General features: G+C 41.8%; 1 protein-coding gene across 19 annotated transcripts in view; it reads left to right on the forward strand.

Annotated features, from left to right (window-relative positions):
* Positions 1-25676, forward strand: part of KIAA1217 (KIAA1217 ortholog) — an 888358-nt gene that overhangs the window by 745625 nt on the left and 117057 nt on the right. The window lies entirely within an intron of this gene.

Consider the following 25676-nt stretch of genomic DNA (forward strand, 5'->3'; position numbering starts at 1 on the left):
CTAAAGCTCTGCAGTTTATACAATTAAAAAGTGGGAGTACTTTTATCTTACCTGAAACATTGTGCAGCCAAAGCTTCTATTTACTGACTCATAAAAGATTTTATGCCTCATCTGTTGTACTTAAGATGACTATAGAGAATATACCAGAAAAAAGATTTGAAATGTGTTGCCTTCTGAAGTTAGAATTATAATCAGGTGTATTATTGAACAATCCTACTTTCCTTAATGTGTACAGATTTCAGCATTGGCAGGAAGTATTGAAATAAACCCAAACACAGCAGTAAGCAAAATGTAACCTCAAACTCTAAAAACATGTACGATTGCCACTCCTTTGTGTAAAGACTTCAGAATGATTTTGCCCGACTCTTTCATAATAGTTTCATCTGATGAAACAACAAAAGCACCTGTCACTGGGTGAGCTCACAGCCTTCTATAAAAACATCAGGAACATTCTGATCCCAGAACTACCATCGCAGCTCTGTCATGGAATAAGCCAGAGAGACCCCGGGCAAATCTCTTCTCCTTTCTAGACCTTAATTTTCTCATCAATAAAATCCTGACACATTTCCCAAGAAGTTTGAGAGGAAGATTGGCTTTATAGAAATGGTTCTGAACAGCAGGATGTCTCGTAGCAATGTTTTATCATTAGTGATGATAACACGGGAGACTATTTACTTTGTGCCCTTGATGTAGATAGCTGTGTGTGTGTGCACATGTGTGCATGTGTGTGTGTGTGCACATGTGTGCATGTGTGTGTGTGTGTGTGCGTGTGCACGCGCATGATGAGGTCTCACTCTGTTGCCCAGGCTGGAGTGCAATAGCACCATCATAGCTCACTGAAGCTTCAAACTCCTGGGCTCAAGCAATCCTCCTGCCTCAGCCTCCCAAGTAGCTGGGACCAGAGATTCACACCATCAAGCCCAACTGATTTTTTAATTTCTATTTTTATTTTTTGTAGAGACAGGTTCTGATTTTGTTGCCCAGGCTGGTTTCAAACTCCTGGCCTCAAGTGATCCCCCCACCTCAGCCTCCTAAAATCTTAGAATTGTAGGGTGTGAGCCACCACGCCCGGCCAATAGCTATTCTTTCACCAAGATAAAACCAAAGGCAAAGTATGAGAAAGAAGGAACTCATCAAAAGGAAGGCAGACATGGCCATAATATTCTAACGTGCTCATGTCCAATTCCATTTTAGAGTCAGTGTTTTCGAAAGCGTGACCTTAATGGCAGTTCTTAACAGCAGTCACCATTCCTATGGCCGTAGTCATGAAGAGTGGCCTGGTAGCCCCACCTTACCCAGGTGGACCCATGAAAAATGTCCACTTGTATACTGGTTTATCGTGTTCTTAACAAAAAAATAAAGAGGTTTCTGAATTTTTTGGTCTAAGACCCTAAGTTTTAAGTGATTGGCCATTATAACATATTTCTCAATTTTGTTATTGGTCTAAGTTCGTCTTGAGCAAAATATTATTTATATATTAATTTTGAGAGGTCACATAGCATGTGGTTTACAGTATAGACTCTGAAGCCAGACTGCCTGGATCGTGTCCCAGCTTCATCATCTGCAATTGTGTGATGCTGGTCAAATCATCCAACAACTCTTTGCCCCAGTTTCCTCATCAGTAAATGGATATAAAAATAGGACCTACTTCATAGTATTGCTGTGAGGATTACATTAGTTAATTGTTCAGTATAGTGCCTGAACCATAACAAACACTTCATAAGTTGGGGGTATTGTTGTTGTTAAGTATTTCATAAAACCAATGTGGGAAAATAAATCATAAGCTATCAGCCCACCCTCCGAATGTATATAGAGCCTGACCACTTCTTACATCCTCTACTCCTAATCCACCACCACCTCTTGCTGGGACTTGTGCAGTAGCCACCTAACTGGTTCCCCTCTTGTCACCAGCAGTCTCCACAGGGCAACCCAAGTAGTCGTTCCAACTCCGAAGTCACATCACACCTTTCCTCTGTTCAATATACTGCATAGCCCATCATTTCATTCAGAATAAAAGAATACAAGCCTCGGCTCATCCCCTGCCACCCTCCTCTCACCTCTCTGCTCCAATTCCTGGCATCTTGGCAGCTCCTTTAATAGCCTAGTTTATTGCCAACAACCTCAAGGCCTTTGTACTTTCTGTTCTTTTTTGCCTGATATGTTCTCCTAGATGTCTGTGGGAGAGTGGCTTCTCCCTCATTCAATCTTAATTAAAACTCCATCTTATCTGAAGAAGGGCTCTCTGGCCACAATCTCTGAAATATCCTTTCCTTCCCTGTTAAATTTATCTCTAACCTGCCTTATTTCCCTACAGAGGACTAATAGCCACCTGATATAGTATATGCTTATTCTTAAACTGACTCTTGCTAATCTTGGCCTGTCTCTTGCTAACCAGCATCGGCAGTCCATGAGAGCAACTATCTTGGTTTGTTCACTGCTGTTTTACAAGCTCCTAGTATGGTGCTTGCACATAGTAGATGCTCAATAAATATGTGTTGCATTAGTTAATGAACTGGCGTGGATGATATGGTAGTTTATATTGGACTTTCAAAGCACTTTTACATATACTGTCTTATTTGATCCTTGGAAATAAGAATCACAGGGGGACAGAATTTTTTTCTTGCCCCTACACCTACAAAGATTGTCTCAGATCCCAAAGGGGCTTCCACTTTTTCCAAAACCAAGCACCCTGACACCACTTTACTTTTGTACTTATGTCAAGTATTGCTATTTTATTTGATTGAGTTTAAGTTGCATCATTTAATGTACTCTTGAGATAAGCAACGGCATGGATGTATCTCAAGATAACGATGCAGAATGAAAGAAGCCAGACCAAAAGAGTATATACTGTATGATTTCATTTCTTCAAAATTCTAGGAAACGCAAGTTAATTTATAGTGACAAAGCAGATCAGTAATTGCTCAGGGGCTGGAGGAAGGGATTACAAATGGCCCAAAGGAACATTTTAGGGTGATGCAGATATTCATTATCTTCATTTTGGTGATTGTTTCATAAGTATATCCATATATCAAAACTTACCAAATTGTACACTTTAGATGTATACAGTTTTTTAAAATTTTTTATTTCCATAGGTTTTTGGGGAACAGGTAGTATTTGGTTACATGAGTAAGTTCTTTAATGGTGACTTGTGAGATTTTGGTGCACCCATCACCTGAGCAGTTTCGCTGAACCCAATTTGTAGTGTTTTATTCCCTCACGCCTCTCCCACCCTTTTCCCCCGAGTCCCCAGAGTCCACTGTATCTTTCTTATGCCTTTAAGTCCTCATAGCACAGCTCCCATTTATGAGTGAGAACATACGATGTTTGGTTTTCCATTCCTGAGTTACTTCACTTAGAATAATATTATCCGGTGCCATCCAGGTTGCTGCAAATGTCATTAATTTGTTCCTTTTTATATGATATTCCATCATATATATATATTATATATAACAATTTCTTTTCTTTTCTTTTTAATTTTTTTTTTTTTTTTTGAGACAGGGTCTCATTCTGTCGCCCAGGCTGGGGTTCAGTGGTGTGATCTTGGCTTACTACAACCTCCGCCTCCTGGGTTCAAGCGATTCTCCTGCCTCAGCCTCCCAAGTAGCTGGGATTACAGGCACCCGCCACCATGCCCAGCTAATTTTGTATTTTTAGTAAGGACAGGGTTTCACCGTGTTGGCCAGGTTGGTCTCGAGCTCCCAACCTCAGGCAATCCACCCACCTCAGCCTCCCAAGGTGCTGGGATTACAGGCGTGAGTCACCATGCCCAGCCTATACCACAATTTCTTTACCCACTCATTGATTGATGGGCATTTATGTAATTAATTGTACATTATTCTGCTTAATAAAAGTGTTTTGAAAACAAAGAGATACCTTGCCCAAGGTCACACACATTCTTCTGCAAATCTTGACTGCAGTCCATGTCTGTGGATTCCTGGTGTGTCCTTCTGCTTCCTATGTTGCTTACAAGGTGGGTAATGAGGCTCAGGGTTTTAACAGAAATGATACCCATTTACAATAACATTTATTTATGTATTGCTCTGTGCTGAAAGGAGAACTTTGATTTTACAGTTTGAAGGTGTTCTCTATCACTTTTATAAGGCTCTATCCCTTAAATTTAGTGAAAATCAAGTAGCCAACATTGATTGGATAGTATTTGAGGAACTGCAGGTTAACAGCACTTTTATATGAACACATTGAGATAATTAAATGATTTGACCGAGGTCATCAAGAACAGCAGCTTTGGCACAGGAATTAGAAACTGGATCGCCCTTGCATTTTGTTTTTCAGCATGAAAGCTACATTTCTGTTCTCTCCATTCTTTATGGGCAAATTGTAACTCTTTTTTCCCCTAAAGTACCTAAAATAATCTGTTTCTCACAATCCGTCGTGCATGTCTTCTTTTTCTCGCTTGTGAATAAGGCATACTAAATGCCTCCCAGCACACACAGGACTCAGTGTTATATTCTTTTTTTCCTCTCAATTCACCGTGTAAGAGAGGCACCACCTATTAAAAACAATATCCACAGGCCTGAAGTCAGCAAAGATATCAGAATGTACTGTGCATGTCAGATTAGGGCTGAAATTCCAACCATAGTGTTTAAATGGGGACTCATTTTAATTAATAAATTTGGTCCTGACAATGCAATTGCTCTTCACTTGATCAATATTTTGCTACTAAGATGGACAGTTTTTTTTTTAATTTACTGCTGTGTGTGACTGAGTCCCTACTTAATACTCATTGACACAAAAGGATTCAAAGAAAAGTCAGCCTAACTCTCAAATAGGCAGAATAGAACAGATATACATGTGTTTTGCAATTGCAAGGAAGGTATACTAATTTTGAGATACTTGAGATTTGGGGATTTAAAAATAATTAATGGATCTTTATATTTCAGCTTTACGTTTATTGGTTCATCCCTCTTATTGTACTCACATTCCCAAGACCCTTGGTTGATTATTTTACGATTGTGATTTTAAATGCATTTTGATACTAACTGCTACTTACAGGATATACTTGGTGAATTCTTTCATATATTAACATTACTGTCTGGTTTATCTATTATGAGAAATTGTGTGTTTGTGTATGCATGTGTGTGTGTACATATATACACAGATATATAAATTTTCTTAAATTGAGACATCCTTTTCTATTATATTTGCAAGTATCACTAAAGAATCTGAGTCACACCTATCCTGGCAGAGAGAAAGAAAACAATGGAAAATTAAAACTCCAACATGACTTCTCTTTTTTTCATTTGTGTCATGCCTCTCATCTAAATGAGCACTAGTATGTTTCCTTGGGTCTTGCTGTAAACATTGAAAACTTTTAGTTTTCTTTGGATTTTGGAGACTAGATACGATCAGTAGGAAATCGCTAATGGGAATTGATGCTTTTGATTCCAGCCAAGCATACTACCGAGGTCACAGAGGTAACCTCCAACTTGTACACAAAATATGCCTTATAAAACTAAAGCGGTCATCACTGAGGGTGGGTTAGTAACGTCTGCAGAGGAACAGCCCTACCTGTGCTGCCAGACTCATCAGTATAACCAAAAGTTGTTGTGTTTGCAGAATTCTAAAAGAAAGATCCTGTGTTATTTTTATGTTTGTTATAATTTTCCATTAAGATTGTAAGAATACCACAAAAATGTTTGGTCCAAAAAAAAAGAAAAGAGAAGAAATTTGAATCTTCTAAAAGTATTTCTATTATTACTGGTGGCATTCGAGCCGTGTCTCATCTGACTTGCTTGTCAGGCTTCAGCAATCATTTGGGACTATTTCGAGATTGGATGACCTGATGTTTCAGCTTTAATGCCACATTCCCCCTCAAGCTACTGGCCTATGTTGACAAAATGACTAGAAAGGGATTATCTAAAAGCACTGTTTCCAGTTCTTCTCCTGTCATTTCTCTTGGACCCATCCATTGATGCCTTCAATCCCTCCACTCCAAAGAACTCGGGTCCAGGTCACGGATGACTCCATGGGTTAACCAGTGCTTGTTTCTCTTGACTGCCAGCACATCACATGGTAGACCATGTCCCATCCTTAAGACACACCCTTCTCTTGGCTTCCTGGACATCTCGTCCTCTCAGCTTTCTTATGACCTCACTGGCTAGTCCTCCTGGGTCTCCTTTGTTGGTTGCATCTCGTTTTCTCATCCATAGACATTGGCTTCTGCCCTAGACCTCACTGCTTCTCTATATTCATGCCATCGATGTGATTGGATCCTGCCCCATGGTGCCAAATATCAGCTATAGGACGATGACCGCTGTAGCCTGGATGTGTCCTCTGAAATCCAGATTAATAGTTCAGATCATCTACTTGACATCTCAACCTCAACAAGTCCAAAAAATGAACTTCTTATTTCCTCCAATAAAACTATCTCCTCCCACAGTTTTCCCCATCTCAATAAATTGTAACCCTGTTATGCTAGTTGCTCACAACAAAACCCTTTTCCTCTTTACTCATCTTTTGATCTCATTTCATATCTAATCTGATGAGAAATCTCATTCACTCTTCTTCCAAAATATATGCACAAATCCAGCCACTTCTCACCATCTCTATCTAACCCTGCACTCAGGTCCAACTCACCATAATCACTTTCCTGGATTATTGCCTTAACTCCTGGTGGTCTCTTGATTTTAGTCCTTGTCCCTTGTAGTTAATTCTTTTTGAGATAGACTCTCACTCTGTCACCCAGCCTGGAGTGCAGTGGCATGATCTCAGCTTACTGCAACCTCCACCTCCTGGGTTTAAGCGATTCTCCTGTCTCAGCCTCCCAAGTAGCTGGGACTACAGGCCCAGCTAATTTTTTGTATTTTTAGTAGAGACAGGGTTTCACCATATTGGTCAGGCTGGTCTCATACTCCTGACCTCAGGTGGTCCACCCACCTTGGCTTCCCAAAGTGCTGGGATTACAGGCATGAGCCACCGCGCCCAGGCCTGTAGTTAATTTTTAACAGAGCAGCCCTAGCCATTGATCTCATCTTGTCACACCTCTGCTCATAATCCTCTGTTGCCTTGCAGCTCAATCAAGAGTACAGGGCCTCCACCATCTGATCACTTACCACCTTTCTAACCTCTTCTGATTCCATTTGTCATCTCACTCATTTCCCTCCAAACACAGTAGCTCTCTGCTGTTTCTGGAACACGTCCAGCATACTTTTGTCTCAAGAAAACTTGCTTTTCCCTTTGCCTCCTTCCCCCAGATATCTACAAGTCTTGCTTCCACACTTCTTCCAAATATCTTCACATAAGCAGGATGTGCAACTACTATGAATAAAATAGCAATCCGCCCACTTCCACCCCACTGGTCTCTAGTCCCCACACCCTGTTTTGTCTTTTTCCCTGTGTCTTGGCACACTCTACTTGTTTATGAACTTACTTGTTTATGAGTTTATTGTCTATCTACATCAATAGAAGCTATGATCTCTGAGCTTACCATCGTATCCCCTCCTTTTAGAAGACTGAGGTACATGGTAGTACTCAATAAATATTTCTAGAGTAAATGAAATCCATCTTTTACCATACCCATTTTGTTTAAGTGTGAAGTTTAATGCAATACTGTTGCTCTGTAAATCTAAAACAGTCCTAAGTTTCATCAACAGTTCTCTATACCTAAAGAATTTATTTAAGGATCAAGATAATAGTTCAGTCTGCTTTGCTTTAGTTGTTCCTCCTTGCGTAAGTACGCCGCATAGGTTGAATTATCTTGTCCTGAGGAAAGGGGACACAGACTATTATTCTCCCTTTTGTTATGCTTGTTATATAAGCGTAATGTTTATATATGAGCTGAATTGCTATTATAGAAGGTAAAGCTGGCAGAATGCACAGATGCCGGTAAGGGAAGCAGATTCCTTCCACCCGGGATAAGTGCTCAAGTTGTTTAATGCATGTTATGATTGGGGGTAGCTCAGTATGATGGCTTTGCTTGATAAGTTCCTTAGGTAACAAAGCAGATGGGAGGGGGTACCTATAGGGTTGGTTGCTTTTTTCCCAGTGCTTTAAGTTGGAAAGTCAACAATTGTCGTTTTGATCATGAGGCATTTAGGGGAACTTCTACCTGTGTAGGTAATGAGGGGAGAAAGGTGATTTATGGTGAATCTGGAAGGAGGAGTTGTATTTTACAGGTGGTGATGGGAAGATCTGGGGACATGGACCCATGGGAGGACGGGCACCTTGTCCTTGCGGACTCGTCCCACCCACCACTCTCAGAGCTGTTCAAATGGGGCCCTGCATGGTTTCGCCACCCTCAGACATTTGTTCTTTTTTGTGTGATCTTGTGGTTGAGAACAGAAGTGAGTCTTAAAAGGCAGCGCCAGAACTTCCAAAGGAAATGGTGAGGAGGAAGTAGCCATGTGTGATGCCTCTTAAATGCCTCTTTAGAAGGTATCAGAGGAGAACAAAAGATAAAGGTACAACCAAAAAGTCTTCTGGAGTTTTTTAAGGGCAGATTGGAATGTTAGGTTTGTGAAGCCCAGCCGTGGAGACTTATGTCATGGGAATGAGTGCCCCCAAGATGGCTGCTCTTAAAGTCCCTGCATGGTTGGAGGCCAGGCGGTTTGGGGCAGCATGGTAGCCTGATCTCTCTTTTTTTTTTTTTTTTTTTTTTGATATAGAGTCTCGCTGTTGTCGCCTGGGTTGGAGCACAGTGGCGTGATCTTGGCTCACTACAATCTCCGCCTCCCAGGTTCAAGCGATTCTCCTGCCTCAGCCTCCGGAATAGCTGGGATTACAGGCACCTGCCACCACGCCCAGTTAATTTTTGTAGTTTTAGTAGGGAGGGGATTTCACCTTGTTGGCCAGGCTAGTCTCAAACTCCTGACCTCAGGTAATCCACCCACCTTGGTCTCCCAAAGTGCTGCGATTACAGGCGTGAGCCACCACACCCAGCCACTTACCTCTTGTTACCCTCCTTGCACCTGCACTTCCACTAGCAGTGACTCTTCTTTCCCACTTGCTCTTGGGGCAAAAAAAAAAAAAAAAAAAAAAGCATATAAAGATACACTTTACAAACTTTACAAACATTAGATAAGCCTTACAAACACATTGTAAAAAATCCCTTCCCTACCAGAACACAAGCCACCAGATGACCTAGATCTGAACATGAGGCCAACAGATCGGTCTCAACCTCTTCTGCCTTTGCTTGAGACTCACACACTCTTGCACACTCGCACGCAAGACTGTGATCTGAGCACCCATCTCCAGCCTTAAAGAATTGGGCCCTTTTCAGTGCCATCTCTCTGGACCCTCAAAAGCAGTAGCTCCCTCAGGAGCCCCTTTATTGCTCTGGCCAGGGCTGAGAGAGGGACATTCCAGTTCTCCCACAGAGGCAGGGTGTGTAAAGGCAGAAGACACAGACAAGGCTGCCAGCAGATCCACACCCTGTGGCGTGGGCCTGAGGACATGGGAGGAGCTGTGCTGGGAACAGCAGGGAGACCCAGGGAGGGGAGTGGGCAGAGAGCCAGGGACTAGCCTAGGAAGGGATGATCCGGCTAGCTGCTGGCCTCGAGCTGCAGTCAGACTGGATTTGCCTGAGAGTGTCCCCAGGGCAGCTGTACCCTGTCACAGGGGAGGAAACTTTTCTAACGGCCCTAGGAAAGCCTATTGAAAGCTTTCAGTAGTGAACCAGAGACTGAACAAATAACAACATAATGATTACTTAACAGTAACAGGAAAACTTGAGAGCGTAAATGGTAACAAAAGTTGTTCACCAATATATAAACCTTGGATACCCTAAAAGCAGCTCAGCATGACTCAGTTTTTGCTACTAGCATAAAACCAAAAATAAAGTAATCAAATCCCTGCAGAAGTAGAGGGTACTCAGGTATCCACATCCATAGCACTATTTAAGAAATAAAAATAAAACAACCTGTTCATAGAGTGGACAGCACAACTTGAATGCCAAAAGGCGGAGAAGATTCTGTTCCTGGCTTTGATGCTGACGCTTGGGAAACACCCCTTGTCCTTCTGCATCACACACAAGCCTGCCTGGGGCAAGAATCCAGAGGCTTGTATATCCCCATGTCTAAATATTTTTAAAGGTATAAATCAAGCTAACAAACTGTTAGATAAAATGTGTTCTATCCTCATACTTTTTAACAAATTTACCTTCATGATGACCGAGGATGCCAGATTTGATTTTAGACTTCTCTGAGCCCTCACAGTTGTGGGCTGGATCATGTGATCAGGAAGGGTCCCCCTAACATCCCAGCCTGCAGCAAGCCACCTTCCCTCCTCTTCATCCTCCCTCCAGCTCCCTTCCGCTTTGCAAGGAGCCTCAGGCCCACGTGAGTGATTTTCCTAAACTACAGGGGCAGGTTCCCTCCATGTGCCCTGCAAACAGCATTCTTTGGTCACCCCTCAGTATGAGGGGTGCATACACCAATGTCAGGAAAGGATTGGGGGACAAGGACTCCCTTCCCAGACTCCTCCTCCATTCCACAGTTTGACCCTTATTCCTTCAGGACTTATACCCCTAATCCGTGTACTTCCATCAAGTCCATCACAAGGATTTAGGGAAGCTGATCATTTCTGTGAGAGCTGGCAATGGATGGATTAGGTTCCTTTATGTTTTCAGGTCACATAAGAGATACAGCAAGTCTTTTGTTTTTTTTAAGAGCTCCAAGTTGAAGGCCAGCGTGATATGAATTTCCTCAAACTGCCCACACAGTCTTTCTCCCCACCCTCTGGGGAAAAAAATCTGAGCCTCCCCCTCAGATACCTAAGAAGAAGCTGAGAAAAATCTGCCCAGAAGAGGAACAGCTGCTGAGAGCCTGCCTCACCCTCCCTGGCTGGCCGTATTTCCAACTCTGTTGCCTTCTTCAGTAGATCTGGGGAATGAAAAAGCAAGGCGTGAAATTTGAGTGTTCCCGAATCTCTCTCCATAGCTGCCCGTGAGCAGTGCTACCTTTTGATTGAGGCACTCACGCTTGAGGGCCACAGGAATAAATGCACCCCTAAGTATGAGGGTGGCAAAGACCAGTCATTCACAGACTGATGGGAATTGTTTCCCTAAAATATTCCCCTGCGCTGCTAGAGAGGGGGTGATTTCCACGAGAGCATAGACCGATGCGGACTAGAATTGCCAGGACAGGGAACCCCCGTGGAGGGCTGGGCATTGAAACACAGTGGAGAGGAAGGAGACCATGGTGTGAAGTTTACGAATGAGAGTGAGGAAAATGAAGAGGTGGCAAGAAGTGGTACCCAAGGATAAGGCTTTATGGAATCTAAGCATCCCACATTTACTATTTTTAAAAATGAGCTTGAAAAACTAGGGTGTCCATCCTGTGAAATGGAATCCCACAGCCACAGGTCTGCTAACATTTATTTATATTTGTTGTCAAAGAATAGCTTGATTTTTTTTTTGGTTATTAACATAAATGGAATAAAAGTATGAAGGAGTACCATGGTTTTCTGTCCTCTCCTCTCCTCTCCTCTTTTCTTTTTTCTTTTCTGAGACAGTGTTGTTCTGTCACCCAGGCTGGAGTGCAGTGGTATAATCATAGCTCACTGCAGCCTCGATCTCCTGGGCTCCAGGGTCCTCCCGCCTCAGCCTCCGTAGTAGCTGGGACTACAGGCATCTGCCACCACACGCGGCTATTTTTTTTTTTTATTTTTTGTAGAGATGATCTCACCATATTATTCAGGCCAGTCTTAAACTCCCAGCTTCAAATTATCCTTCTCCCTCCTCGGCCTCCCAAAGTGCCGGGAATACTGGTGTGAGCCACTGCGCCCAGCCAACACTGGTCCTTTTCACTTGGAAAGTAGTTTACCCTGGAAATTCCTGGGATCTCGACTTTTGTTTAGCAGAGTGGAAAAGCTAATCAAGTTGATACTACCCCAGTATCTTTCTTTCCCAACTTGAGGACCAAACACGTTGTGCCTTTTCAAAAAGAATAATTTTTTCCTAATAGTAGAAAATAAATCTTGAATAATAAAATTTATACACTTCACATTGATGCTTTTTAAATCTACATGCAAATTATATAAAAATTAGCATTTCATGCTGAAAACTTTCTAAAGATATATTCAGTCCTCTGTAATAACTACTGGTTATCACTATGTAAAATACCAATACTTTAGCACACAAGAAAAATTTTAGATTAACTCAGGCCATTTCTCACTAAAGTCCATAATCTCTGCACCTAAATCTGCTAATCACTGTGATTGAAGAAAATGCAGGAAGTATAAATCTCCTATGGGGCGGTGTTTGTAACCTTTTTTAAAAAGAAATTACACCCAGAGTCTTTTTGATAGTTTGAAAACATGCACTGGAAACTGTTTCATATCCCTAAAAGGCCAACTTTTTGTTTTCCTGGGGCCATAATTATTTAACTTTTACATGTTTGTTCTTATCTTTAAGAAAATCTCTGCTGGCTGCGGTGGCTCATGCCTGTAATCCCAGCACTTTGGGAGGCCGAGGCAGGCGGATTACCTAAGGTCAGGAGTTTGAGACCATCCTGGCCAACATGGTGAAACCCTGTCTCTACTAAAAATACAAAAATCAGCTGAGTGTGGTGGTAAGTGCCTGTAATCCCAGTTACTCGGGTGGCTGAGGTAAGAGAATCGCTTGAACCCAGGAGGCAGACATTGCAGTGAGCCAAGATCACACCACTGTGCTCCAGCTTGGGCGGCAACAGAGCAAGACTCGTCTAAAAAAAAAAAAAAAAAAAAAAAAAAAAAAAAAAAAATGAAAATCTCATTCTTTATGACCTTTGCTCTTTGCTTTCTATAACCACCCACCACAAGCTGAGGGAAACTTACAAAGTCCCGTAACTACATCCAGATTTGGCCTCCTGAGTCAGATCTGAGTGCTCTGTGGGAGGGGAACTATTAAGACAGCTCTCTTTTGTCACTTTTAAAATGATTTTTCTTTAATTTTTTGAATGGAAAAAATACAGAAAACATAATATAATAATACCACAAAGAGATGTTAGTGTCTGTTTAATGTCTGAGAGGCAGAATGGTACAGTGGTGAAGACGATTAGCTAGGTAAGTCACACAACTTACTTCTCTCTGCCTTAGTGTTCCTCATCTGTGAGATGGGGATAATAGTAGTGACCTGATAGAGAAGATTAAATGAATTAATATGTGGAAGAGTTTAGATCAGTGCCTGGCACATAGCAAGTGCTATATAGGTTTTTGTCAGATTTTAAAGAGAAAAACATGTTTCCATAATTGCTTGAACCTTCTTACACTTTTAAAGTCAAATATTGTAAAACCCCTGTACTTTCTTTCCCCATCCTTTCCCAGAGCTAACCACGTGCTGGAGTTGGAGGGTGTAACTGCCATGCAGATTTTGGGCTTCCACTATGCTCACAATATATATTATTGTTTTATGTGTTATAAAGCTTTACTTAAATAGGATCATACTGCATGTATCTTTTTACAAGTTTCAGTGTCCACTCGGCATTATGTTTTTGAGATTCATCCGTGTTGACAGAGATGGTTCTACTTCATAATTTTTTACTGCTGTTAACTGTTCCATTGTATGAATAACCTACTGAGAACAAGCAGATGACAAATGGTGCTACAATGAGCTCCGTGGAACAAGTGCTCACATGTGAGATTTTCTCTGTGATGGTCAGCTTAAAAGACGTAGCTAGGTATGGGAGGCACCTCTTCAACTTCATCGATAGGGTTCGATAGTGATTATGCAAATTTACACTCTCACCAGCAATGATTAACAGGCTCTATTTTCCCACGTCCTCACCAGTACTTGAGGCTATTAGATTTTCTGACTTTTGCCTATGTGATGGGGAGAAAATAGTATGTGACATTTTTCATTTTTATGTCCATAATTACTAATTTATTGGCCACTGGAGTTTCCCTCTCTTTGAATTGCCCATTTATATCCATTTTTGGATATCCATTATTGTCCATTTTCTTATTGCTTTATAAAGGTTCTTTAATTATTCTGAATGCTAATCCTTGGTAGAGCATGAGAGTTGTAAATATCTTCTCTCTGACTGTGGTTTGTCTTCATTATTTTGTTTACAATGTCTTTTGTAGTTCAAAATCCTCATTTCAATGTAGTCTAATTAGGCAATATTTTCCAGTATAGTTTATGATCTTTGTTTCTTTTTAAAGTCCTTCCCTGTACCAATACACTGGGAGACAACACCATGTGGTGTTTTTAGTTTTTTGTTTATGTGAAGTTTTAGAGTTGAGCTTCTCACATGTATGTCTTTGGCCCATCGGGAATTGATTTTACTTACGGTGTAAGAAAGGGATGTATTTTTTACTTTTTCCATGTGGAAAACCAATTTTCCTGACACTATTTATTGAACAGTCATTTCTCTATGGATTTGTATGACCACTTCTGCCATATATCAAGCTCTCACAAAGCCTGCGTCTTTTTCTAGGCTCTCTGTTTCATTGCGTAGTCCTGTTTGTCCTATCCGTGTGCCAAGCCACGCTGTCTTAATAGTGCTGATATCTGGTGGAGCAAGTACCCCCTCTTATTATTATTCCTCAAAATTGTCAAATTGATGTTATAGTGTTTTTTGTGGTTTTTTTTGGCTTTGTTTTGTTTTGTTTTGAGGTAGAGTCTTGCTCTGTCACCCAGGCTGGAGTGCAATGGCGTGATCTTGGCTCATTGCAACCTCATGCCTCTTGGGTTTAAGCAATTCTCCTGCCTCATTCTCCTGAGTATCTGGGACTACAGGCCTATGCCACCACACCCAGCTAATTGTTGTGTTTTTAGTAGAGACAGGGTTTTATCATGTTGGTCAGGCTGGTCTCAAACTACTGACCTCAGGTGATCCACCCACCTTGGCCTTCCAAAGTGCTGGGATTACAGACGTGAACCATCATGGCTGGCTGTAAGTGGTATATTTTTATTAAACTGTATTCTCTATTTTTTCTACTATTTCAGGTTGCTGTCGATCCTATATATTGATCCTGTATCATTAAGTCATATTGAATAGTTCTAATAGTGTGTCTGCAGGTTTCCTTACATTATTATATTGTCTATGAACAAGTACCATTTTGGCTATCTCTTTTTAATCCATGTTGCCTTTATTTCTTTTTCTTATATTAACCATGCTAGTGAGTTCTTAGGATGCAGTGACAGCAAAAATTCCAAATTTTAAAACAATGCTTCTGACATTTCATCATTGAGCCTGATACTTGTTTGAGGTTTTTGCTAAACATAAGAACATTCTTTTTAATTTTTAAATTACTGGTTTTTAAAAAAGTTATGAATGTGTGTTGGATTTTTCTTAACATTTAGCTGACTCTGTTAAGATGAGTGTATAGTTCTTTTATTTATATTGCAGAAAATTTTAGGGCTAGACTGTCTAATGTTAAACCAGTCTTACATTCCTGAGATAAATTATTTTGGATCATGATGTGTTTGTTCATATATTGCTATATTTGCTTTACTAATATTTTATTTAGGGCTTTGCATTTGAATGTAAAATCCTTCTTATTCTACGTGTTCATCTGTTCTCATGCTGCTAATAAAAACATACCTAAGACTGGGTAATTGATCAAGAAAAGAAGTTTAATGGACTCACAGTTCCACATGGCTGGGGAGGCCTCATAATCATGGCAGAAGGCAAATGAGGAGTAAAGTCACGTCTTACGTGGTGGCAGGCAAAGAGAGAGCTTGTGTAGGGGAACTCCCTTTTATAAAACCATCACCTCATGAGACTTATTCACTATCACAAGAACAGCACGGGAAAGACTCACCCCCATGATTCAATTACCTCCCACCAGGTCCCTCCCATGATATGTGGGAATTGTGGGAGCTACAATTCAAGATAAGATTTGGGTGGGGACACAGCAGAACCATATCATTCTCTCTTTCTAATATCAAGCTTTATACTACCCTTATAACATGAATTGATATTATAATATTTGATTTAAACCACAACTCATCTTAAGTGTTAGAATTCAGTTACAGTTATAGCATATTCGTAATTAGAATAGTGTTCCTCACAGCATTTTCTTATAATATTTTCTCCCTTAATTGTTGAGTAATCTTTGAGATGAAAACGAGGACTCAACTGAAGTTGCTACAAGTTCTGTTGTGACTTTGCATTATAGCTTCTTCATGGACAAGTTTCTAAATATCCAATCAAAGGGACAAGAAGACCTATTTGGAAGGACCAGGATCACAGCAATGGAAATCAGCATCTTTCACTCAGTCTGAATTCCAGAAATCATCAATCGATTCTTTCAGCCATTTTTTAGAGAAATGCCTTGGGAGGCTCATTTCAATGATATTAACATTTCATTTGAATCCCAATTGCACCAATTTTTCTGAAAGAAAACAAAGTTAAAGTGTTAAGCCCCAGGGCTTTCTGCGGAGAATGAGTGCCTCCAAGCAGAACTCTGCCCAGTGACTGTCCTCTGTCAGATGGTTATGGGGGGCAAGACTCTCTCACATATTACTTTCTGTAGATTTAACTTTTTTTTTTTTTTTTTTTTGAGACAGAGTCTCGCTCTGTCGCCCAGGCTGGAGTGCAGTGGCGCCATCTTGGCTCACTGCAAGCTCTGCCTCCTGGGTTCACGCCATTCTCCCGCCTAAGCCTCCAGAGTAGCTGGGACTACACGCACCTGCCACCATGCCCGGCTAATTTTGTTTTTGTATTTTTAGTAGAGATGAGGTTTCACTGTGTTAGTCAGGATGGTCTCGATCTCCTGACCTCGTGATCCGCCCACCATGGCCTCCCAAAGTGCTGGGATTACAGGCGTGAGCCACTGCACCTGGCCTAGATTTAACTTTTAACATGTTCTTTCGGGGTGCTAACATAGGTTTCCCCACACTTACGAGTCTTTAAAGCACTTTTTTTTTTTATGAGTCAGAGTCTGTTTGTCACCCAGGCTAGAGTGCAGTGGAACAATCTCGGGTCATTGCAGCCACTGCCTCCTGAGTTCAAGTGATTCTCCTGCCTCAAATTCCCAAGTAGCTGGAATTACAGGTGCACACCACCATGCCCAGATAATTTTTGTTGTTTTGTTTTGTTTTGAGAGGGAGTCTTGCTCTGTTGCCCGGGCTGGAGTGCAGTGGCATTCATCTCAGCTCACTGCAACCTCTGCCTCCCGGGTTCAAGTGATTCTCCTGCCTCAGCCTCCCAAGTAGCTGGGACTACAGGCATGCACCACCACACCCAGCTAATTTTTGTATTTTTAGTAGAGACGAGGTTTCACCATGTTGGCCAGGATGGTCTTGATCTTTTGACCTAGTGATCTGCCCACCTCGGTTTTAGTAGAAATGGGGTTTCACCATGTTGCCCAGGTTGGTCTCAAATTCCTAACCTTAAGTGATCCACCCACCTTGGCCTCCAAAAGTTCTAGGACTACAGGCATGAGCCACAGCGCCCGGCCAAGGGCACATTCAAAATTGGAATTTAGCTTAAAATTACTATTGCCTGGAATTTCTCAGTCCTTCATAAAGATTCGTCTAGAGACTCTGAAAGTCTTACATTGTCCTCAAGTATCAGGTCACTAAGTGAAATGAAAAAATAACTGACAGATAGATCCTTCTTGAATGCAGCAAAAATTTGGTTTTTGCCCAATTCAAGATAAAAACAGTGAAATCCAAGAGTAAAGTTATTCCAAATTTTTTTTTAAAAAAATCCAGACTTTCTGCAGAGAATGAATTTTCTGTTATCTTTTTCTTCCTTGCGAGGCAACAGTCATCATTCTGCTTTGTCACCTACTTTGAAAGCTATCCTATAGGAAGGGACTTGGCAGCAGGAGAGTTCTCTCTGGGATTTGAGAAGTTACTGACATCAGAAGGTATCCTAGAGCCATTTGAGGAACACACACACAACCTTGTTCAAATTGCTGCTGTGTTTGAAACAAAATGTCAGCTGGTGTTAGGTATGAATTGCTAACTTCTAAAGAATAGTGTCATTTATAGAACCACTGCAGGGGTTAGAACACAGAGGGAGACAAGAAAACACCTCCAAGAAGAAAGAGATTGAGACTTTTTTGATTGCTTTTGTACTCCCGAGTTCCTGGCACAGGCCTGACACAAGATGGGAACTTGTCTAGTGAAGGAATGAAGCCATTTCTACCGGTGCCTCTAGGGTACCTCTAAATACATTATATTCTTTTTGGGAGTTTTTGTTTTGCTTTGTTTTTGTTTTTGTTTTTGCTTTTTTTGAGACGGAGTCTCGCTCTGTGGCCAGGCTGGAGTGCAGTGGCATGATCTTGGCTCACCGCAACCTCCGCCTCCCAGTTTCAAGCGATTCTCATGCCTCAGCCTCCTGAGTAGCTGGGATTACAGGCACATCCCACCACGACCAGCTAATTTTTGTATTTTTAGTAGAGACGGGGTTTCACCATGTTGCCCAGGATGATCTCAATCTCCTGACCTCATGATCTGCCCGCCTCAGCCTCCCACGGTGCTGGGATTATAGGTGTGAGCCACCGTGCCCAGCCTCTTTTTAGTTTTAAATCATAAGACTCTTGAATACAGTGTCTTAAGGATACGCTACTGTTGTTAACTGTACTGGAATCTTTTCCTTACCTTAAATGTCAACGTCTTTCCCATTTCAGATGCCAATGTATATTCTACCAACTCCACTGAAAGTTTTTATTTGAGCAGCCCTTGGCTTATCTCCTCTGGCTTCAAAAATTACCCAGTTAACTGAGTAGGATTCCCAACTGGCCAGTCTGTTTAGCCATTTTTTAGATGAAAGTTTTAGATTTTAGTGTGGACGTTGTCTTTGAGGATTATCAAATCAAAACATCCTTATTTTAGAAAAGATACAGAAAATCATAAGGAAATCTGAGTGAACTTACCCCCTTAACATTTTGGTGTATAGTCATCAGGTATGTCAGTAGACTTACCTTGAACCTAATGAAACCAAGGTTCAGCCCCCTCTAAATATAAATGTTCACTTTCATACCTAAGTTTATGTTTCAAATGTTGTATTCTTGTCCTTAAAGAGGCCCCTCAAAATTGTGTAAGCTTCAGGGCTCACAAAATGTGGGGTCCATCACTGTCATCAAGGTGATTGATTGATTTGTATAAATCTAGTTCCTTTCTGTTTTATGATATGCTTTGTCATTTAATAAAATACAGTTTTTTCACATTGCCATATTCTCTTACAATTGCTTTTAATAACTGTTTAGTGTTCTAGTGAACAGATTTATTAAATGAACTACTTATTAAATCAATCCCCTGTTGTTGGAGATTCTCCCTCACCTTATATTACTCCTACAAATGATACTTCATTGAGCGTCTTGGTAAGGATGTCATTGTGCCTAAATGTGTAAAAGTTGAATTACTGCTTCAAACCACATGTGTATTTTGGGGGCTTTTGATACATTGACAAATAATACTTCAGAGAAATGGTATCAACTTACTTTGCCAACAGTGATATGTGGGAGTACCCATTTTCCCATCCCTTGTCAGCACTATTTATTGTATCAACCTTTGCCAATGTTGTAGGTGTAAAAAGTTACCTTATTTTAATTTTAATATTTTCATAAGTTGAAAACTTATTTCCCCTCAAAAAATGCTGTAAGAATCCTTTATATATTTAAGGCATTAGCCATTTGCCACTGGTATTGCAGATGGTGATCTGCATAATCCTAAAATGGATTTGGAGAAACTGAGGCATTTAGTTTTTTTGGAACTGTCACCATCAGCTGCCTGCAGAAGATGCCCTTCAGGGAAAATGGTATTGCTATTCCAAAAGGCAAGCATACATCATATTCACTTGGCCACATTACAGGGATAATTTAATATGTTTCAACTAAAGGTATCTGAGCATCTACTAGGTACCTAACTCTGTACTCTATCTTACCATCTGGTGAGGGAAACTGTATACAACAAACCATAATGCAGGATTAAAAGCCATGCTTGCAGCCAGGTGTGGTGGCTCATGCCTATAATCCTAGCACTGTGGGAGGCCAAGGTGGGCGAATCACCTGAGGTCAGGAGTTCAAGACCAGCCTGGCCAACATACTGAAACCCCATCTCTACTAAAAAAATACAAAAATTAGCCAGGCATGGGGGCACATACCTGTAGTCCTAGCTACTCAGGAGGCTGAAGCAGGAGAATCACTTGAACCCACGAGGTGTGAGGTTGCAGTGAGCCGAGATCACACCATTGCACTCCAGCTTGGGCAACAGAGCGAGATTCCATCTAAAGAAAAAAAGCCATGCTTTCAATCTCAACAAAATACAATATGAGCACGTCGGTGAAGTAAATTAATTCCTTCATTCCTAATGAGGAAATGATGGAGTAGCAATGGGGGAAGATTGTTCAGAGGACTTGATGTATATGTGAAGCAAAGAGGTGGTGAGAAGCACATGGCACAGTGTGTGGGATGAACGTGCACCGTAAGAGGCCCAGTCTCACTGCAGTGCCCTAGCAAGGTGGGACGCTTTGGGAAAATAAGGCAGGAAGAGGAGTTGAGGTCACATGGTGAATATCCTTGGATACCATGTTAAGATAAAGATATTTTAGAAGATGTCCCACATTTTGGAACTGATTCTGAGACGCAAAAGATAATGAAGATGTGTGGGCACAAGTGTGACCTGCCAACTGTACCCTGCTTTTTGTAAAATGTGAGTAAGAGATCTTGGTTAAAATCCACGTTGCCTTTGCAAAGCCATGGAGGTGAAAGAACCCTTCAGTGTTCAGGCTTTTCGGGGGACACTGAGCATTGCAAGGTTCATATCGACACTCACTCTGGCACAGCTTTCAGAGCTCAGCGCCTCCCCCTCCCACCCCACACGCCCATCCAGCATGTGGATTGATTCTAACCCTGTGATGGCATTCCCTTCGATTGAGGTAAAGACGGGAATCTTTTTTCTGAGCTGCACCCAGCACACTTCAACATCTTCAAGCAGATGGTCAGCCTAAAAGTGTGAGGACAGCTCAGGTCACCCTGAGAGGATGCTTGCAGGAGATGGACAGAGCTAAATGCAGGATTTCAGGAGAAATATGCTTCAAGAAAGAGAGCATGGCATCTATGAATTTGGCAGAAGTGGACATATAGCTTAGTGATGAGTTCTAACTTTTAGGCAAATTGCTTGGACCTTCTGAGCTTTTATTTCCTTATCTGTGAAATGGGGTCATAGTATCCATCTGACAAGAGATACTGTGCTGATGAGATGAAATACATACACACGGTTTCTGACATATGGCAGGCATCCTATAAATGCATTTCTCTCATCCTCATCCCTTCTTCATAAAAAGGGAGTTTGGGAGGCAGAGTCCCTTGGACAACCTCTGGGAATCTGGAGCAGCCAGCACTAACTTGGAGCGAGGGAGCCTGTGCCAAAGCGTGTGGAATCTCTAGAAACCATGTGGGTTTTTGTTCATCACCGTGCCAATAAAACGCCATCGGATATTAAGAGAATTCCTTCTGAGTCTAAGCAATTCTAAATACCTTTCCTGGATTGAGAAAGCAAACCGTGTAAAAGCCAAGCGTGAAAAGACTATTCTGTTTGCAAAGGCATTTTTCCTATCCTGCCTGGCTTGTCACGTTCTGTGACTGGACTCATGCACCCAGCTGGCAGCTGCACCAGCCAGACCCTGAGGTAACTATAGTTTAGGCCCATTTTTTTCCTACTCCAGAGACTACAAATTCTATTTCAAGCACACACGTATACAGAATGCAGATGTGGGGATGAAAATCAGACCATCTCTGGGAGCGAGGCTGTGATACTTAACTGTAGGGAGGCCATTAGCGGCCTTTCTGCAGTGGCCTCGCCCAGGCATGGCTGGGGCATGGACCTCAAGAGTGGTTTTGGCCTTTTGATGTACCACAGCAATCACATGGGACAATCACCACACATCCCACGTGGGGCCAAGACATTGTGTGATCTGTGATCAGACAGGCTTTAAAGGTGTTCTCTGCATTCTGAGGAATGTGTAACAGCATGATTCTGGAAAACTAGTTCCCTGAAAAAGCTGAGGGTCAACACAGGGATGAGTGGAGAGGTGACATGGAGCTCTTATGGCTGACATGAAGGGACTGCTCTAGTCAAGGAAACAGCCACTTCAGAATGCGTCTCTACCGTGGATACAAACCAAGGGCGAGGTTACTAGGCTGGTTACATCATCTAGCAAAAGCTCTTATAGCTCGGATAGACCCGCAAATGAGACTTTCCTTTTCAATGACTAATAAATCATTTGTTTATTCATTCAACAAGTATTTATTGAGAAACTACTGTGTAACAGGTAGTCTCATAGGTACTAAGGATACAGTAGCAAACAACAAAAAACTTAAAAAATAAAAAAATCCCTTAGCCCCAGCTACTCGAGAGGATTGCTTGAAGCCAGGAGTTTGAGGCTGCAGTGAGCTATGATCATACCACAGCACTCCAGTCTGGGTGACAGAGCAAGACCCCATCTCTTTAAAGATTAAAAAAAAAAAAATCCCTGAGCTCATGAAACTTACATGTTAGCAAGAGAAACTGATCATAAGCAATATCATTAATTAAAATATGAATTATAACAGAGTAGAAAATGCTAAGAAAACAGACATAAAGCAAGTATAAGAGTAAGAAATAGTACAGAGAATGGCTACTAAAATTCTAGCTGAGGAGGCTAGGGAAGGCTTCACTGAGAAACTAACTTTATAGAGACCTGACTGATGGTTTGGATAGGTATAGACCTAGATCGGAAATATTTCCCTCCAGGTTTTCAAAGGCATTGCTCCATTATCTTTTGGTTTCTGAAGTTCCTGAGAAAGCTATTGCCTTTCTGATACCTGATCCTTCCTATGCGACTTTTTACCTGTTCTGGGGGTGTTTAGGATTTTCTGTTTTCCCCATCTTCTGGAATGTCTCAGTGACAAACCTGTGTGTTGAGTATTTCATGAACTTTTACAATCTGCGATTTCATGTCCTTCAGTTTACAAGGAAAAAAGAACATTCTTATAATACTGTTTTGGAAAACTCTGTTTTTTTCTGATCTGTTTTACCCAAATCTCCGTTACTGGGGATCTGGGTGCTCTGACATGATTCTGTTTCATATTGCTTTTCTCTCTTTTCCCATCTCTCAGTCTCTTTTATTGGGGGGAGGTGGCCTCCACTTTCTGAGATTGCATCAACTTTTTCTTCTTCACTGAATTTTTAAATTCTGCTTTCATGGTTCCCAGAGACTGATCTTATCCTCCAAATGCTCCCCTTTTTCTGGACTGTTTGTTCTCTTCTGAGTTTCTTTTTCCTGTTTCTTTGGGTGTTTTCATTTGTGTTAGAAGCTTTTATAAAAATGTTTGTGAGATCTTGGGAGTCAGTTAATGTAAGAGGGAGGCACGGTTGTAATTTTGGGAAGTTTCATATGTGGGTCTGGCTGCTTCGCTATGGGGCGACCAGACAGAATCTGAATATGACCCTCAAAAATCTGTTTGTCAGGCCAGGCATGGTGGCTCACGCCTGTCATCCCAGCACTTTGGGAGTCCGAGGTGGTCAGATCACTTAAGCTCAGGAGTTTAAGACCAGCCTAGGCAACATGGCAAAACCCCATCACTAAAAAAAAAAATACAAAAAATTAGCTGGGTGTAGTGGTGTTCTCCTACGGTCCCAGGTACTCAGGCGGCTGAGGTGAGAGAATAGCTTGAATTCATGAGGTTGGGGCTGCAGTGAGCCCTGATCGTGTCACTGCACTCCAGCCTAGGTGACAGAGCAAGGCAAGACTCAGTCTCTCACATACACATAAAAGTTTGTCTCTTCTCATGGGTCATTCAGCATTCCTAGAGGGGACCCTCCAGTGTCCTGACTAAGGGGCTGGCCCTTTGCCAGCATTCGGTCGAGGGCGTATCAGCCCGTTCCCCTATGCTTGGTCGGCCAGAATCCAGTGTGTTTGATGTGGACTCTTCCATCTTCTGTGGATGCGATGGGTGGCTACTTGACTGAGTGGCGTGGGAAGAGAGATGGACATTTGCTACATCAGTGGTCCCCAGCCTTTTTGGCACCAGGGACTGGTTTTGTGGAAGACAATTTTTCCATGGACAGGGTTAGGGGGAGACGGTTTCGGGATGATTCAAATGCATTACATTAGCATGCACTTTATTTCTATTATTATTGCATTGTAATATATAATGGAATAATTATACAACTCACCATAATGTAGAATCAGTGGAAGCCCTGAGCTTGTTTTCCTGTAACTAGTCAGTACCATCTGGAGGTGATGAGTGACAGTGACAGATCATCAGGCATGGGATTCTCTTAAGGCGCATGCAACCTAGATCCCTCACCATGCGCAGTTCACAATAGGGTTCACGCTCCTATGAGAATCTTATGCTGCCGCTGATCTGACAGGAGGCGGAGCTCAGACAGTAATTCGAGCAATGGGGAGCAACTGTAAATACAGATGAAGATTCCCTCGCTCAGCCATGGCTCACTTCCTGTTATGTGGCCCGGTTCCTAACAAGCCAAGGACTGGTACTGGTTTGTGGCCTGAAGGCTGGGGACCTTTGTGCTACACCATTTTAAAATCAAGTTCAGTCAGGCATCATGCATTCAACTCACTCTGCATTTCTACCTTCAGAAGGGTTGGGAGCCTCATTTCCTGAGTTTCACTGGCTCTGCGTGTTTTATGTTGAGTTATTCCCTTGAAGGTTTAGGTATCAGCTTGCTCTTGTCTACTGTTAGTTCCTCTCTCATTCCCTTACTTCTTTGATGTATGCTTTTGTATCCCTTATTGTCACTTTAATGGAATTTCTGGAGGAAGCAGAGATAAATGTATTACATGGGCTGCCATATTGAACTGGAAGTCATTCTTTTCTCTTTTGAGTCTCCCTTGCCAAAGCCTACTCCAGTGGTAGTAGTTCACCCCCAGTAGATTCTCACAAAAAGCAAGACTCAAATTCAGTGTCAGGATTGTAGATATCCTGTTTCAGTTATCTGTTTCTGAATAACAAATCACCCTAAACATAGTGACTTCACGTGACAGTCATTTATTTGCTTATGATTCTGCAATTTGGACAGTGCTTAGAGGGGCCATCTCATTTCTGCTGGCATCAGCTGGGGTAGCTCACCTGGGGCTGGGGAGTCCACTCCCAAGATGGCTCATCCACATAACCTCAGTGGTTCCAGCTGTAAAATGGGCACTTAGATGGGGTGGTTCTCAGCATGTGACCTCCCTGTGTGGCTGGGTTGAACCCCTCAGAAGCTGAGTTCTGAAAGGAAACATCCCCAAACCAAGCTCACCAAGAGGACAAACTCCAGGGTGCAAACACATATCAAGCTTTCCTTTTGCATCACACTTGCTAACATCCCATTGGCCAAAGCAAGTCACACAGCCAAGCCCAGAATCAACATGGAATGGAACTGCTCTCCACAGGGGGGTGAGTGCTAGAAGGCAGGGTGCACTGGGGCCCACATACCCCCTGGGAACTCTGGGATCCTGTGCTTTTTCCATTTTATTTCTGAAACATTGAGGTGCTGGATTCTTTTCTTACTGAGAGTTTAGCACGATATAAACATTCAATAAATATGTATTAGAACCACAGAAATCTTGTTGTATTTACACTGAAAATGTTTCTGAATGGACTAGAAAGATTTAAGCTATGTTGCTTACCTGTGGCTATAATGATTGTGTTCCTAGTTAATGAAAGACATGAAAAGAAAAACCACTCTATTAGGTCAGATTTCTAAATATACCTTTCCAGGGTATTAAGTACTGTCTTTTTTTTTTTTTTTTTTTTTTTAAGATGGAGTCTTACTCTGTCGCCCAGGCTGGAGTGCA

Source organism: Symphalangus syndactylus, chromosome 4 (assembly GCF_028878055.3).
Source record: "Symphalangus syndactylus isolate Jambi chromosome 4, NHGRI_mSymSyn1-v2.1_pri, whole genome shotgun sequence".
NCBI lineage: Eukaryota > Metazoa > Chordata > Mammalia > Primates > Hylobatidae > Symphalangus > Symphalangus syndactylus.